Source organism: Pecten maximus, chromosome 14, assembly GCF_902652985.1.
Source record: "Pecten maximus chromosome 14, xPecMax1.1, whole genome shotgun sequence".
Taxonomy (NCBI): Eukaryota; Metazoa; Mollusca; class Bivalvia; order Pectinida; family Pectinidae; genus Pecten; species Pecten maximus.
The window spans coordinates 22,988,683-23,003,604 of NC_047028.1; the positions used below are offsets into that span (position 1 = coordinate 22,988,683).

General features: G+C 35.0%; 1 protein-coding gene across 1 annotated transcript in view; it reads right to left on the minus strand.

Annotated features, from left to right (window-relative positions):
* The window catches only part of LOC117342825 (guanine nucleotide exchange factor DBS-like), a 103,255-nt gene that overhangs the window by 84,392 nt on the left and 3,941 nt on the right, over window positions 1-14,922 (minus strand). The gene's annotated exons all lie outside the window — the stretch shown is intronic.

The following is a 14,922-nucleotide window of genomic DNA, read 5'->3' on the forward strand; positions in this document are numbered from 1 at the left end:
CTTGTCAGTAGCTGGATTAATATTTAAACCCAGATACAAATTATATATGATGTATTGCATACAACGCAGAGAGCTGTTTGTAGTACTTTGCATTTAATATTAGACAAATCTGATTCAGAATTTACAAGTATTTGCTTATATAATATAATCATTAAATGATATTTTAATCTGCATATCAGCTTTCTATACAGTTTCTTCAACTATGTCCTTGATTGTCTTAAAAGTCACAGGTCACGCTGAAGCAAATTACAATTTTCTAATTAGATGGAACAATAGGAAAAATTTTGAATTCTGTATATATATATTCCTTATCAAATTTCATATAAAGCTTGGTTCTGAAAAATGCATAATTGCAAAGATGGAAATTCCTGACCTATCTGAACTGTTTAAAGGACGAGATAATATGCAAATGAGATTCCCATATCAGGTTCTCCAACCCATAATGCAGTGGGGCAATGAAAACAAAAATTAAAATCTACAGATGGTAGACAACAGTGATGAAATCCTAAAAGTATATGATCACAATGGTATTATGGGATAACCTTTTATTCTTACATAGTCAATACATACAAATTGCTGTTTGAATAAAAAATGGTTACCATGGATACCATCAGAGTCATTGATTTCAGGATGTACTTCAAGATTCCCTGGCAATTCCTGTAATTACCAATTTTCAAAACATTGTCCCTAGAACAAATATGAAATACAGTCTTTCTAATCTCTTTGAGGCATGGACAAGAAAACCCAATTGTTCTTCCAATTATAAAACATCAGATATCCATGAGTACAGCAGTGCAGCCACAAAACTGAACACAATTATAAATCCATTTTAAAGATCATCCACTCGAGCACCAATCTCCAGAAGGCAGCTATATAATTTGATTTCAGCCAATTTTTATTTCATGTGCCTTAAAAGTTAATGACCTTGTAGTCCATCCTTTGCTGGTATTTCAAACAGAAATTGATTAAAACCTGCGAGTGCACAAATTTAGAACATTAGGTTTTGTAGTGTAAAACTGCTGCAGTAATATGGATTAACGACATCCAGACCGAATATGCAGTTAATATGATATGACGTTTTATCGTATTTATCCTGCAATGAGCCAAGAAGGTCAACACATAAGACTCTGACTCACAGTAGAGGATTGGCTTATGAGGACAATTTAATTGCTTTTAAAGCTTTTTAAGCGTTTTTACCGAACTTCAATAGACATAAGTGAATTGATACAATGAAGACACAGGCTAACGTTGCCAGAAAAAGTGTCGTCTCAAAGTTATCATATAATTTTGATTAATATAAACCAAATTTACTTGTTATAAAAAGCCATCAATTCAAATTCAAAGCAACATGCAATATTCTAAAATACCATTAAAGCGATGCAGCTACCCAATGACCTCTGGTCATGACTATATACACAGTAACAAAGGGCCATAACTCTGTATATGAATGGAATATGAAAACTAATGCAAGTATGTCACTTTGTCACCTCAAGATGTTATATATATTGTATCCACATAAAAATCACATTTGTAGGTGTAAAGTAATTGTTTATATATTATTTGATTGGTGACAATATACTGGAGTGCCAGGGTGCAAATTACCCCAAAGTACAGAGTTCATCGAAATGGCTATTCAGGTTTCTTAGGTACAAAATCTTTCTGGGAAACAGAATTCAGTTTCTTCATCCCAACAATTTTGTCCAGTCAATTTTGATAACTGCCTTGATTTTTATTTAGCAATAACTATAAAATACAGCAGAGATAGATTCTATTTCTCAATAATGAACGGACTCAATTCGTTTTTTATCACTTCCATCAGGAGACAACAGATTCTGGTAAAAAGGAGTAACAGATTCTGTTTCTCATTAACAAAAGGGACTTTTTCTTATGTCAACCATAAAGAGAGATCAAATTCAAACGAAAAGGAATGACAGATTCTATTTCTCCTTAACATATAAGAAACAATATTCTTTTCTTATGACAAGAATAATGTTAGTGGATTGTAATCTTTCATCTGGTCACACAAAGCCCATAAATTAATTACAGGTTAATCAATAATCCGTTCATTCTATATATAGTAACATACATACCTGGAGGAGGGGGGTTCCCAGGTTCCTCAAGTTGTGCATGTTTTAAAGCGTAGGCTGCCTCATGTTTTTGTTTATTGAGTTCAGCCAATCTTTCTTTCATTTCAATATCATCGTCAGCATCAGGCCCCCATTCCGACTCACTGGTCGTCGTTGTGTTGCTAAGCTGACGATGATGTCCAGCTCGTGGGGGTCCATTTCCAAGTCCCAAATAATATGCCCTATCAGGGCTGTCATCCGTTGTGTCATCAGTGGAATACTGTGATCCGGAATATTGTGAAGAGCTATACATACACGGGGCTACCCCTAGTGACTCCTGACCTCCCGGCGTCTGGTTATAGTCATCTAATACCGATGACTTACGACGGAAATTCTCCAGAAAGTTGTCAATGTCCCGTTCGATTTTCGCTACCTGCGAGCCTTGCAGGGCTGTCGGACGAACTCCGCTTACTGCATTAAACACTTTCTTCATTTTGGCATTGACTGTTGCCATAGCACATCAAATGCAACCTAAACAGGCTTCATCACAGTGATCAGCCATCCGTGGCCTATTCCAAATTCTGACATTTTGATATCATTAAAGACATCACATGTTTTATCCAAGGGCAATTTATCCTGCATGTACACTATATATGACCGCTATCATTGAATCCCATAGATCATCAGTGTACAATATGAAATGCTATGATTCACTGGCACATCATTCTCTGTAGATAATTTCTGAAGTCATTTTAATAAATCCTATCTTCTGATTTTCTGTCTAAAGATATACAGCTTAGATGAAATACAGGTCAGGAGCAAATTCTGTCTTTAGATTTGCTGAAAAGTTATAAAAATTCCACACTTTCTGAAAACTTTTGGATCTATCCATTAAATCAAGCAACTCAATCGCTATTCGTCTGCTTTAGGGATAAAAACAAACAGCTGACTCATCAAAATTGAACCTTGCACACCAATAGCACACTTGTAATTATGCTAAATCCATTTCTTGTACGATTCCCCTGTCGATTTGTTAACTTCCTATTTGTCTGGAAATGTTGACGACCAAATCCTTAATGACGTTATGTATGTAGCAGTCAGTCCAGGAGATACCACACTTAACATCTCCTCTGTTTACAGTATTTATCGGAGATTAACCGGAAAATGACTCCAGACCTTCAATTCTAATCTAGAAGTTCGATTAGTAACTGGTATGACGACGAACTCTTTACTCACAATAACTGGCTTCCAACGCACGACTAATTTTCTCCTTTTCCAAATTACACAATTTCCATTATCCCATCAGCGCTGAGTGAGACAAAGTGTTAAATATTGCGACGTCTTGTCCCCGTGGTAATCGCTAGAAATGGTATCTCAGGACAAACATTTTGTTGACTCCAGTTTTAAGGCGACGAATGACAATTTTTTAGACATTCATTCATTAAAATAAGATTTTTTTCACTTTCCCATCAATAGTAAACAATTTTTTTAAGTTGTTGGAAATACTGACACACAGAAAACCTTTGTAATAAATTCGAACTAAATTTTCATACCTTGTCCCAAAACAGATTTGACAGATTTATCTTATTTTCCTTTTCAGAAATTTAATTCCTGTTTGAAATAAGATATTTAGAAATTTGTTTGACTACTAGATTATGCGAATATGAAACTGGAACTCTACAATAGGATCATACATCTTACAGAACTGTCACACTAACTGGGTCAACCTAACCGGCTAAAAGGGTGTCATATGACTAGATAACTCTCAAGTAAAATGTGTAGGCCACCAATTCTATAGAGTGTAGACCGAGCATTGATGATTAACCTCCAAAAACTATAATTTTCACATCATGACAAATTGCTTCTCAATCCAAAAGGAAAAATATATCAGAAATCATATTTAGATAATTGAGACAATTTGAAGTTTATGAATTTTTATATCAAGCCACAATAAGACTTTTTTTAAATTTCTGTTCTCTTATTTCACCTATATTTCTTACATTTCTTTAATTTTCTAAAATGTACTTTGTATCTTATTCAGTTAAAATAACCTCTTTTAAAAACTCTGTCATGAATAGAGATATTTATAGCATAAGTTGTTAACAATTTTCCACCTCAGCTATTGGTGGTCTGTTACCTCAGCTACATTAAGTACATGTTGTGTTCACACGACATAGGATCTTATCAACACAATTTATCTCCGACAATCATGAAAAGATGTAAAATTATCACTGTATTCTTGTATCAAATCCTCTACAGTCGAACAAACATCACCACCGCAGGTAAAATACAAAATCCAAGGTACGCTTTGAAGAACAATAATTAAATAAGACAACCATTTGGTTTAATTCCTTTTTGACCTTAGCACCTTTGGTTTGTTTTTAGGTAAACCGCGTCTGCAGCATCTCAAAGGGAAATGAGATTTTATAACAGGTTTCCAGATATGTTGAATAACAACTTCCTCATTTCTATGAAATAATCCCTGGCAGATATATGCACCTGTCACATAACAGGTAATATGCACAAAATGGACCTGGATATTTTTCCAGTGTATGTATTCCAAATATACATCTGTTTTTAATGACAAATCTGCCACACTGTTTTAGAAAATGTCAAAAACACCTGGTGATCATAAACTTGTGTTGACCTCATGACTCAAACTACTATGAACAGAGACACCTGGTTGCTGCGGAAGCTGAGATGGTATCAATGTCGTTAGTGTAGTGTACCTGTAACTACATATACGTAACAGTCTCACCTGTTACATGTATTGTCTTATTGCTGCAAGTCCAATCAATTTCTACTGTATCAAAATGCAGAGTGTGCCAAGTCCTCAATAATTTATCCTTTCTTTTAATGAATCATGAAAAACTGTAATGTACAACAGATGAATATACGCATATCTCGTTAACAGGTAAGTCTGTAGCTAGCTTCATCAACAGGTAAGTCTGTAGCCAGCTTCATCAACAGGTAAGTATGTAGCCAGCTTCATCAACAGGTAAGTATGTAGCCAGCTTCATCAACAGGAAAGTCTGCAGCCAGCTTCATCAACAGGTAAGTCTGTAGCCAGCTTCATCAACAGGTAAGTATGTAGCCAGCTTCATCAACAGGTAAGTCTGCAGCCAGCTTCATCTTGACTCTTTAAGGTTTGCAAGGCTTTGGATGCTTCCACATGCGATTTACGTTCTGCTGAAGTTTTGTTTAATTCAAACTTTTCTTTGGTAAATAAGATATATGCATATATACATTGTATAGACAAATGGTCTATCATAAATTCAGCTTTGGACTTTCCATATAAATCCTCGAAGATTCAATGCCTTTGGTAAGTCTTGCATATTAATATTACCCAATCCATCTGATGAACTCTTGTATGATCTTGGCATATAAAAGTCTTCAAAGGACATGAGCCCTCATCTAAAAGCAATCTGGTCAGGGAGTCTGTTCAATCTTGAATTATACGAAGTTGTTTTATTTACAAGCCCTTACTGTCTAAAATATATGCACAAGCTCAAGCCACATTTACCGTTCATAGAGGCACTAATATCCCAGTTCCTTTAGCAGCATGAAAGTGCAAAATCCACTTGAAAAGAATTATGAAACCTTGTACAATGTGAGCCTTCCAACAGACAGTTGAGCCAAGTGTCCTAGCAAGCACTTGTAACTCGAGGGTTTCTGGTGAGTATATTTGTATAAGTAAAAAAGATATAATACCAGACACAACAGCAAAAAATTTCTAGTCCATCTGTTTGTCTAGACATTTTCTTGATCAGTTTTTTGGAAGACGGTGTCTGTTAGCCTCGGGCAAAACACATGATGAATCTAATGTCACCATGCAGCAACCTGTTCAATCCTTCGTCATAACTAATTACTGACTTTTTGTTATGACACGGGTGAATGGATAAGTCACACGCAACATCACCAGGATCCAGACAATTTAAGTGCACATGATGGTTATCGTTAAAGTGCAGCCTCCATTGCTACCTGTAATTATGCACACCTGTTCATCCATTGATTCCAGTAATTGTGCATACCTGTGTATCCGCTGATACATGTGCGCACTTGTACAAGAGATGCATGTGCAGGTATGAGAGCCGTTCCATAAAATTGAAATCACAAGTACTTGCAGGTCATGTGGTGTTCAAATTATCAATATTATCCATACCTTTAGTTTATCAATGCAATCGTAACGCACAACATGAATATTCATAAACATAACAGCTGAAGTCATTCATGCAGCACTTGACAGTCAGTTGTTCAATAATAAGTTAATGCTCCTGAGGGGATAAAAATTACTAAAATTCAATAGTCCCCACTTCAAAAATCCATAGTCAGTTTTGCAGTCTGCCTGGAAACATCCCAGCCTTATCTGATACCACTGAAACGCACAGTGTACTGCAGAAACACTCCGAGTACTGGGACATCTTCGGCTCTTTCCCAATCTGTAGCGACTAGCTATTGACACTGACACACACGTACCAGATATTTTAAAATTCATACACGATGTTCGAGGAAGTGCTACTGATGGCTCTCATTTTGAATGTCAATAAAGATGATATATATTCATTTCCAGTCTCATTTAGCTATCCTTACGGACCGTCTGCTCGATGAGTTATGCAATGAAGTCCACTCAACTCGCGGCAGTTACATGCAGGTCTCTGGCTAACCATTTTCATTTTCCTATGAGTTAGTCCGAGCTCTTCTCCATTTTCATTCCAAAAAATTAAAACAACAAATCTTTACAGCAGAATGTCTTCAACAATTCAATCTTTTCTTAGCCCACATACCTGAGCACACCAGCCTGAGACTTACTGCACACTTCCAATAAAAAGCACTGCACTAGTACTGGATAAGGTCGATACGGAGGCTGAGGATCAATATACCACTGTCACAAATAACTAAACAGACTTAAGCTAGAGATTCCCAGCTTCCACGTCCCAACTTCAGGACCGCAACAATGCTCTCAATCACCCACGCTCCATAAACCCTCCACAACACTAACAATGAAATTTACTCAAACAATCACAAGTTTTGTTCAACAGTAAAAACTGTCTGTATCTGTCCCAGGGGAATTTATAACACACAGCGAAGAGTAGAGCGTTGTTGTTGGTTACTGTTTTAAAATATTTGTTATACAGTATAGTCATCCACTACAACAAATACCTATAGACCATGGATCAAATTAATCTTATTGTCATTTCATCATCATCATACTAATTATACAAATATAACATCCATGAATGTGTAGAGGTAGGATGGGAAAGAGGGGCGTCAAATTAATTTTGATAATGAGTATAGAAAGAACATTTTGTAGGGTTACTTTGGCTTGTTTTTGTTTAACGTCCTATTAACAGCCAGGGTCATTTAAGGATGTGCCAGGTTTTGGAGGTGGAGGAAAGCCCGAGTACCCGGAGAAAAACTACCGGCCTACAGTCATGCAGTACCTGGCAACTGCCCCACGTAGGTTTCGAACTCGCAACCCAGAGGTGGAGGGCTAGTGATAAAGTGTCGGGACACCTTAAACACTCGGCCACTGAGGCCCCTCTGTAGGGTTACTGTGATGGTAATTAACATGGAAGGGGTGAATGAATCAGAGACAAGAATTACAGAACGAGATATTTGAGGTGAATAATGAGGATAAAAATTAAGGGAAAAATTGGACATGTATACTAAAAACATTCATAATTTAGTGGTTTTCTTTTGTAGCATTTTTCATGAGCTGCAAACATTCAGCTGATTTATAATTGTTTAGCTTCTGTTAATAATTTTTTATACTACAATTTTAACTATCGCTGTTGTGACAATTCATCGATCATTACATTGAATCTGCTTAAAATTCTGTTATATGTGCTAAAATTTGGATGCACAAAAATAGATACATCATGAACAGTATTATGTAGCTATAAATGTTGTCATTAGAAGGAAATTACTAAGGAAAAGACTGAAGAAGGAGGAATGGAAAGAAAATATGTAGAAATAGAAGAAAAACAAGGTAGGAGAATTCAAAATTTATGTTTAAAAACTAGACAGTTTATGATGAAAAGAATATAGAATTTGAAGAATGGCAGGGGATAGAAATGAAAAGAGAAGGAAAAACAAGAAGAAAATGGCAGAATAAGATAAATTTTGGCAAAACAGGAATAATGTATTACAAGTGAAAAATGAGCACTCAGATAAATTGCCAGAAAGAGATATTCAAATTGAGTGAGGAACTGTGAAATTTGTTAAAAATTCTATAAACCACTAACAGTCTTTCTCCAAGGACGCACCATCAGAGTTTTATGCTCCATGTAGCCATTAGAGCGATAATGAAAGATGCTTCAAAAATCTCAAACAGTTACAACATTCTCAGCTAGGTCTGAGGGTGGGCGGTGATTCGCCAACAGACACAGCCAGACTAATTAATTAAAAGCGAGATACATGTAAACCAGATATTAGGCAAAACAGAAACTACGACCACAAGAATGAGATTCACTTAGTGCATATGTAATCCCCAAACGAAACAGGCAACACATTTTAATTTTTAAATCCACATTTCCAGCACGAGGCAATTGCAAGGTACATACATGATTTGTAATGAACATGTTGCGTGTATATGAAATGACCTGAAATGGATCGATATCTTAAATCAATTATCACAGGGGAAATCTACATAGTGGCCTCAAACAGACTACAATATTTCAAATGAAAATTTTAGCCTTCAAAACTTCAATGATAAAATAATTGGTCAATAGTATGCCTTTGAAAATTGGATTATATATAGTTCCAATCTATGTATCCAATATCAAGCTAATTTGAAGATATTTGAATAGTAGGGAGTTTTTGATTATTTTTTTCTTTCGTATAATTAAGTTACAAAAACTTGAGTCTGTCCATTGTCCAATTCTGTCAAATAAAAAATATTTTCAAAATGTACAACAATGTCAACTTTGCCAGTTGTTATCATTTTTGAAAGGATTTGTTTAGGTGAGAATTCTGCCAAGATCAAAATCCCGTGTTTTTTCATAATTAAATACCATGGGCCAAATATGAATCAATATTAACTATAAAGAGCATCAGGAAGTTATCTATTGATTTCAATTATCTTTTTGAAGAATAGTTTTCTTTTAAACCTCTATACAATTTTCCTTAAACATGGTCCTGACTTAATTGTGATCTTGACATGCTTATCAAAAAATCAATGGAAATGTCAAGTGGAAATGTCAAGGGAAACAAAAAATATCATCGAACGAAAATCAGTTCATTCGATCAAAGTCGGCATGATTTGTTTAAAGAGAATTCTTAATTTGTTCCCGACTAATTTAGTCTATTATGTAACAGCATTGTGAATGTTGTATGAGACTGGAGTATTTGCTGTCCAGCTAATTAGCAAATAACACTGCATAATGAAACCTCTCATAGCAATATTTCTAAGGTCCTTAAAATCTCAGCCAGTACAGTACTGTATAGTAAAGTAATGGAGCACACTCGAAAAGTCTGGACGCTGAAAAACTCTTGGTAATCGGATCGACAAGAAGATACTTATAACCAGACTCTGAATGGAATGGAACTGATTTCTGTTCAATGATTATTTGCTTGCTTCCCTTGATATTCATAACCCATTGATTTCTTTATAAAGGTACAATATATATCATACAAATGCTTGCTCTATGCTGTAATATTATCAATGAACACTTTGGACATTTCTCAAATGATAATCATGATATACACACAAAGCTAGAGTTAAAGTGTTAAGTTTCATTGTATTTATCATGTAATAAGCCGAGGCTAAAACATACCCTTTGACTTGAAATAACCACTAGTAGTCTGAACTTGAATTTTGATTACTAAAAATGTAAAGACATCGGTGACATGTGCTTATCACCAAGAATTGGCTTATAGATGAATAAATATGGTAATACATATGATTAATGGTTTCACAGACACATTTTCATAAATATTCTATATGGCAGAAAAGCTGTTTTTGACATGACCTTCCAATGTTGTTTATATATAAAACATGTATCTTATTTGTAGTTGCCTTATATGGTCAGTTGAACCTTGTGTAAAGGTCTTAGCAGTTTTTCACCCTCCATCAATTTATCATATATATTACAATTAAAATCTATTTGTATATGATATATATGAGATGTAATTATATTACATCGTAAATTTTCAGAGTATGTATGATGCAAGTATTGCGATCAATTAGCACTGAAATACACGACGTTGTTGGTGGTCGCACACTACGGCAGCGAAGTTCATTCATGAATATCTAATATATCAACACGTTCTCCGCAGACAATCAATACTGTATATCCAGAGGTACGTGTAATGATCGCCCCAGCCCACAATGTATGTAGTTCATGTCTACTAATACATCAGCAGCTGCAGGAGAACATTTCCGTCTCCGTAACAACCAAAATAATAAACATTAACCCTCAATATGACATCATGAAGATCACTCAACAATGATCAAGGTCTCGACTTAAAATTTTTTTTTTAAAAACATGGCCATTCTTTTTCATGTCTCATCTATGCAGTATACATGCCCATAATTTATTTAAGCATTGAAACAAATATTTTTTAGTTTTACGCTGGTATGAAAGATAGCCCAAATTGAAAACTTCAGTCCAAAGTTCAACACGAGGGAAAATATAAAACTGATCCTTCATATGGCTTATTGTTTTTCTTCTTTATGTTGTAAGATACAGCAAAAGTTTTTAAATATTTTACATTGTTGTAATTTTGTTAACAACATTAGATTTATGACATTGAGCTGTACACACTAGTACTGCATGTCGTGCATTAACAAGAGTACCTAAAGCAAACATTAATCCCGTTCATGGAAAAGGAGAAGTTCCGCTAGGACTGTTGCGTTGCCATTGATTGACTCATCTAATCTTTATCATGTGGGCGGAACTCAATTTTTTTTCATAAAAGTATGTAAAAAAAGACAAATCAGAAGGCAACATTCTGCTGTTATTGCACGGAAACTTCAAAAAATGACATTTTCCGTTAATCAAGGGGCCATAACTATACCAAATAATGTCCATGAAAATTCACGATCGAACTTGGATGAGCCATTTAGAGATTTAATGTTTAATATTACGAAGTTTTAAGAAAATCCAAAAATATTTATTGCAAGGAAACGAAGTGTGACAGATGGACGTACCAATCCAAATCAATATCACCAGTTTCGATGAAATTAGCGAGGGATAACAAGAAACAACTCTGTACTTTGAAGATTAAGAGTATAGCGGGGGATAACAGGAAACAACTCTGTACTTTGAAGATTAAGAGTAAACCTTGATAATCTTTGAATAAACAGAAGAGAAAAATATCCAGTTCAAGATATTCTCAAAGAACCAACTTCCTGTTCTGTTCATATGTGTTGTGGTTCTGGCTTCTGGGGGATACTTATAGTGGTTACAGGTCGTAAACAAATGGAAAAGAGGAAAAGAAGATCGAGGAGCAACTGCTGAAGCCAGGTTTCCAAACAGCTATATAAGTATTCTAATTTCGACTACAGCTTGTTGCCAACGATGTTTCAGCCTTAAGGAGACAGTCATCAGTTAAGAGTGACAATGGAGGTCATGTGATTACAACAATACAAATCCTTAAACAATGATGTGTTAGGGACAAGTAATTTCAAGCACATATGTGGGCTTTATCTTGTCAACTCCCTTCGGTAATATTTTCTACTCGTTTCCTTAACGACATCATGTTATTACCAAGACAACTGACAGAGCTGTAATGTAAAGGCTGTAAGCTTGTTTGATGATGGTTCCCTTTAGACTGAAAACCAATACCTGGCAGTCCTCATTATCACAGCCATTAGATAAAAGTTACCTTAGTAAAGCTAGCTCAATAATACACCTACTCACAGACATACAATCAAATTGGCCTGATTCAAGCAAAACTTGGAATGCCATCTTTAGAATTGCAGTGTGTCTGTTTTACTTTCGCTCTAATGCCTTGACCATTTGCTGTTTATAATACATGTATTTAAAAGGATAATGATTTGATTCAGAGGGAAGAGCCTGGCAAATTTGAGGCTTTATTATTTATTTTTGATTCATAACGCTCGTTTTGTTTTTGCTTCGCTGGGTTTATCTCCCCCTGAGCAGCCAGGGTCATTTTGAGGTGGAGGCTACTAGTAGTAGTTTGTGACTACCTCAAGCACAGTTAACAACATACAGAAATGCCTTCCAGAGCAATCAAGGTAAAGTGTCATGCCCGAGAATACAACTCTGACATAAGCAGCAGACTGGTCCATTTCTCAGCTTCCTGAGAAAACACAAACTGACATCAGCATGGAGCGCCGACCCACGCACCTCGATCTTCAACTGAGGTTATGTGGCCAGCACTCTAACCAACTGAGCTATAGCGGCTCCTGTTTCATGAAGCTGGAGTCAGACTGAGTCGATCTATTCTTTATCAAACCAGGAAAGATGAAAACCAATAGCTATAGGTTTATATAATATTTGTGAAACATGTACATACACCTGCCAAATTTCTCTCAAATATACCTTTTTTAATTGAAATGGAGCTCAGGCAAAATTTAACAAAAAAGAAAATTTTACAAGCCATCAATATCCTATTGATATAAATAGTCAATGCGTGGCAGCTTTGAAAAACATATAAACCAATAAATGTTTTGTCCAAAATATGTCATTTGATTGATTCATCTGAAATTCACGATAAAAACATGTATTCATGAAATAATGATTTCTGCATTACACGTTTATACTTTTAATTCATCAAATACTGGTAAACAAAATTCTAATTATATATACTAGCTTTAGAATTGCCAATAAAAATCTGAGGAAAATTTATGACATCCCTCATGATCTTTGACTTATAGGTGATATTACATATAAGCACATGCTTCAAGGTGATATTACATATAAGCACATGCTTCAAATCAAATCCTTATATACAATGCATATTCTGTATATCATGCATATGTATTATCTAGATCTGATCACCTATAAGCATTCAATAAAGGGGTAGGGGAGACAACTGCCACTTCTATCAGTAAATCTAATCCTCACAAAAGTCCTGTTATACTTACAGCTGTTTAGTCTGGTTCAGATAAATAGTGAACTTACGGTTGTTTAGACTTGTTGGGATAAATAGTGAACTTACAGTTGTTTAGACTTGTTCAGAGGAATAGTGAACTTACAGTTGTTTAGACTTGTTCAGATAAATAGTGAACTTACGGTTGTTTAGACTTGTTGGGATTAATAGTGAACTTACAGTTGTTTAGACTTGTTCAGAGAAATAGTGACTTTTCAGCTGTTTAATTAGTCCTGTTCAGGCTTTGTAGCCTTGTTCAGATAATTAGCGTACTTACGGCTGCTTAGACTTGTTCAGATAAATTGTGAACTTACGGCTGCTTAGCCTTGTTCGGATAAATTGTGAACTTACGGCTGCTTAGCCTTGTTCGGATTTTATCGGGGTGTATTTGGTTCAGCTTAAAATCATTGCATGACTCTGTGACATTTTTTTTTGGCATATTATAGATTAGTTTTAACGATAAAAAACTTTTTTGGAATGTTTATGAATTATTATAAAACTAGTGTACTTCAGGTTAAAAGTTGTGCAATACAATAAGTGTTTTAAACTTAATTAGATTTGTTTTCTTTGATATCTGAATTACCCTAGCTATCAATGACTTGATTATAAAGGCCTCAATGAAAGCCACCTATACCCTTTTCTCAGGGAAAGCGAACAGATGAACTGAATTAAAAGTCTATAAAAATGTTGGATCCTTCACTGATACATGTTAATACACTCCAACAAATCTTTTTAAACAACTTTTTTTTGTAAAAAAAAAGCAATAATAATTAGAGCACTAATTCCTAAGATGAAATGTTTTATATACAGACCTTTAATCATGTACCCCATCTTCAGAGTTTTCTTCTGTATTTTCCAACAGCTTAAATAATTGAACCGTTATACTGACATAGCTTCTTAATCTGATAACCTTACACTGTTGTTACCTGTCGAGTTTACACCTGAGTCAGATGTAATCAGGTGATCAGGTATACTATCGACGACCCTCCCAGTCAAACTTACAAATGCATGTGTCATACACTTTGTATAAGAGGCAGCATGTTGACATCAAATCTAATTTTAGAAAATCCGGTTTTCTTCGACCATATGTATAAAGGATTACTCATAATTGTTCATTATCCTTATCAATGAACATGTACCACAATATATACAATTTACATAAGTTTATACCGTATTTATCCTGTAATAAGCCCTTGGGGCCAACAAACAGGTTTTTAGCGCAAAGTATGTAGGACATGGGCTTTTGAATTATTGCAGGGAAATAAAATTGTATGCATTAATTGTTAGCATTTCACTGAACTGAAAAAAGATATTGGTGGATTTTATCAGACATACATGGGCAGATAAATAATATAGTACATTGTACTTGGAAAAGACTTAAACATTCTAACATTAAAATGGGGTTAACAACTTTAAATTGTCTTAAATTCATACAATTGTTTTGTAAATTTGAACATAGAAGATTTTTTTTGTTTTCAAATGCCCCGGAAAAACTTTAAAATAACGAAAGCTAGTAGAAAATAGGACGGACTCTACCTTAAAGACACCCATTCATTACCAATGATTGAGTCATTTTGACCTCAGGTACGTACACCTGTTCCGACATATATGATGAATGTGAAATCTACCTGATCACAAATCTCTCCTGATGGATGGTATTTCATTCGTATGAAGATTTTACCACTTAATTATCCATACATATTTAATTTACCGTCGCATGCAAAGGTTAAGTGAAAATACAGGAATACAATGTAATCTCTTTACATACTGAACAGTGAATGTTTTGCTTCAGACGACA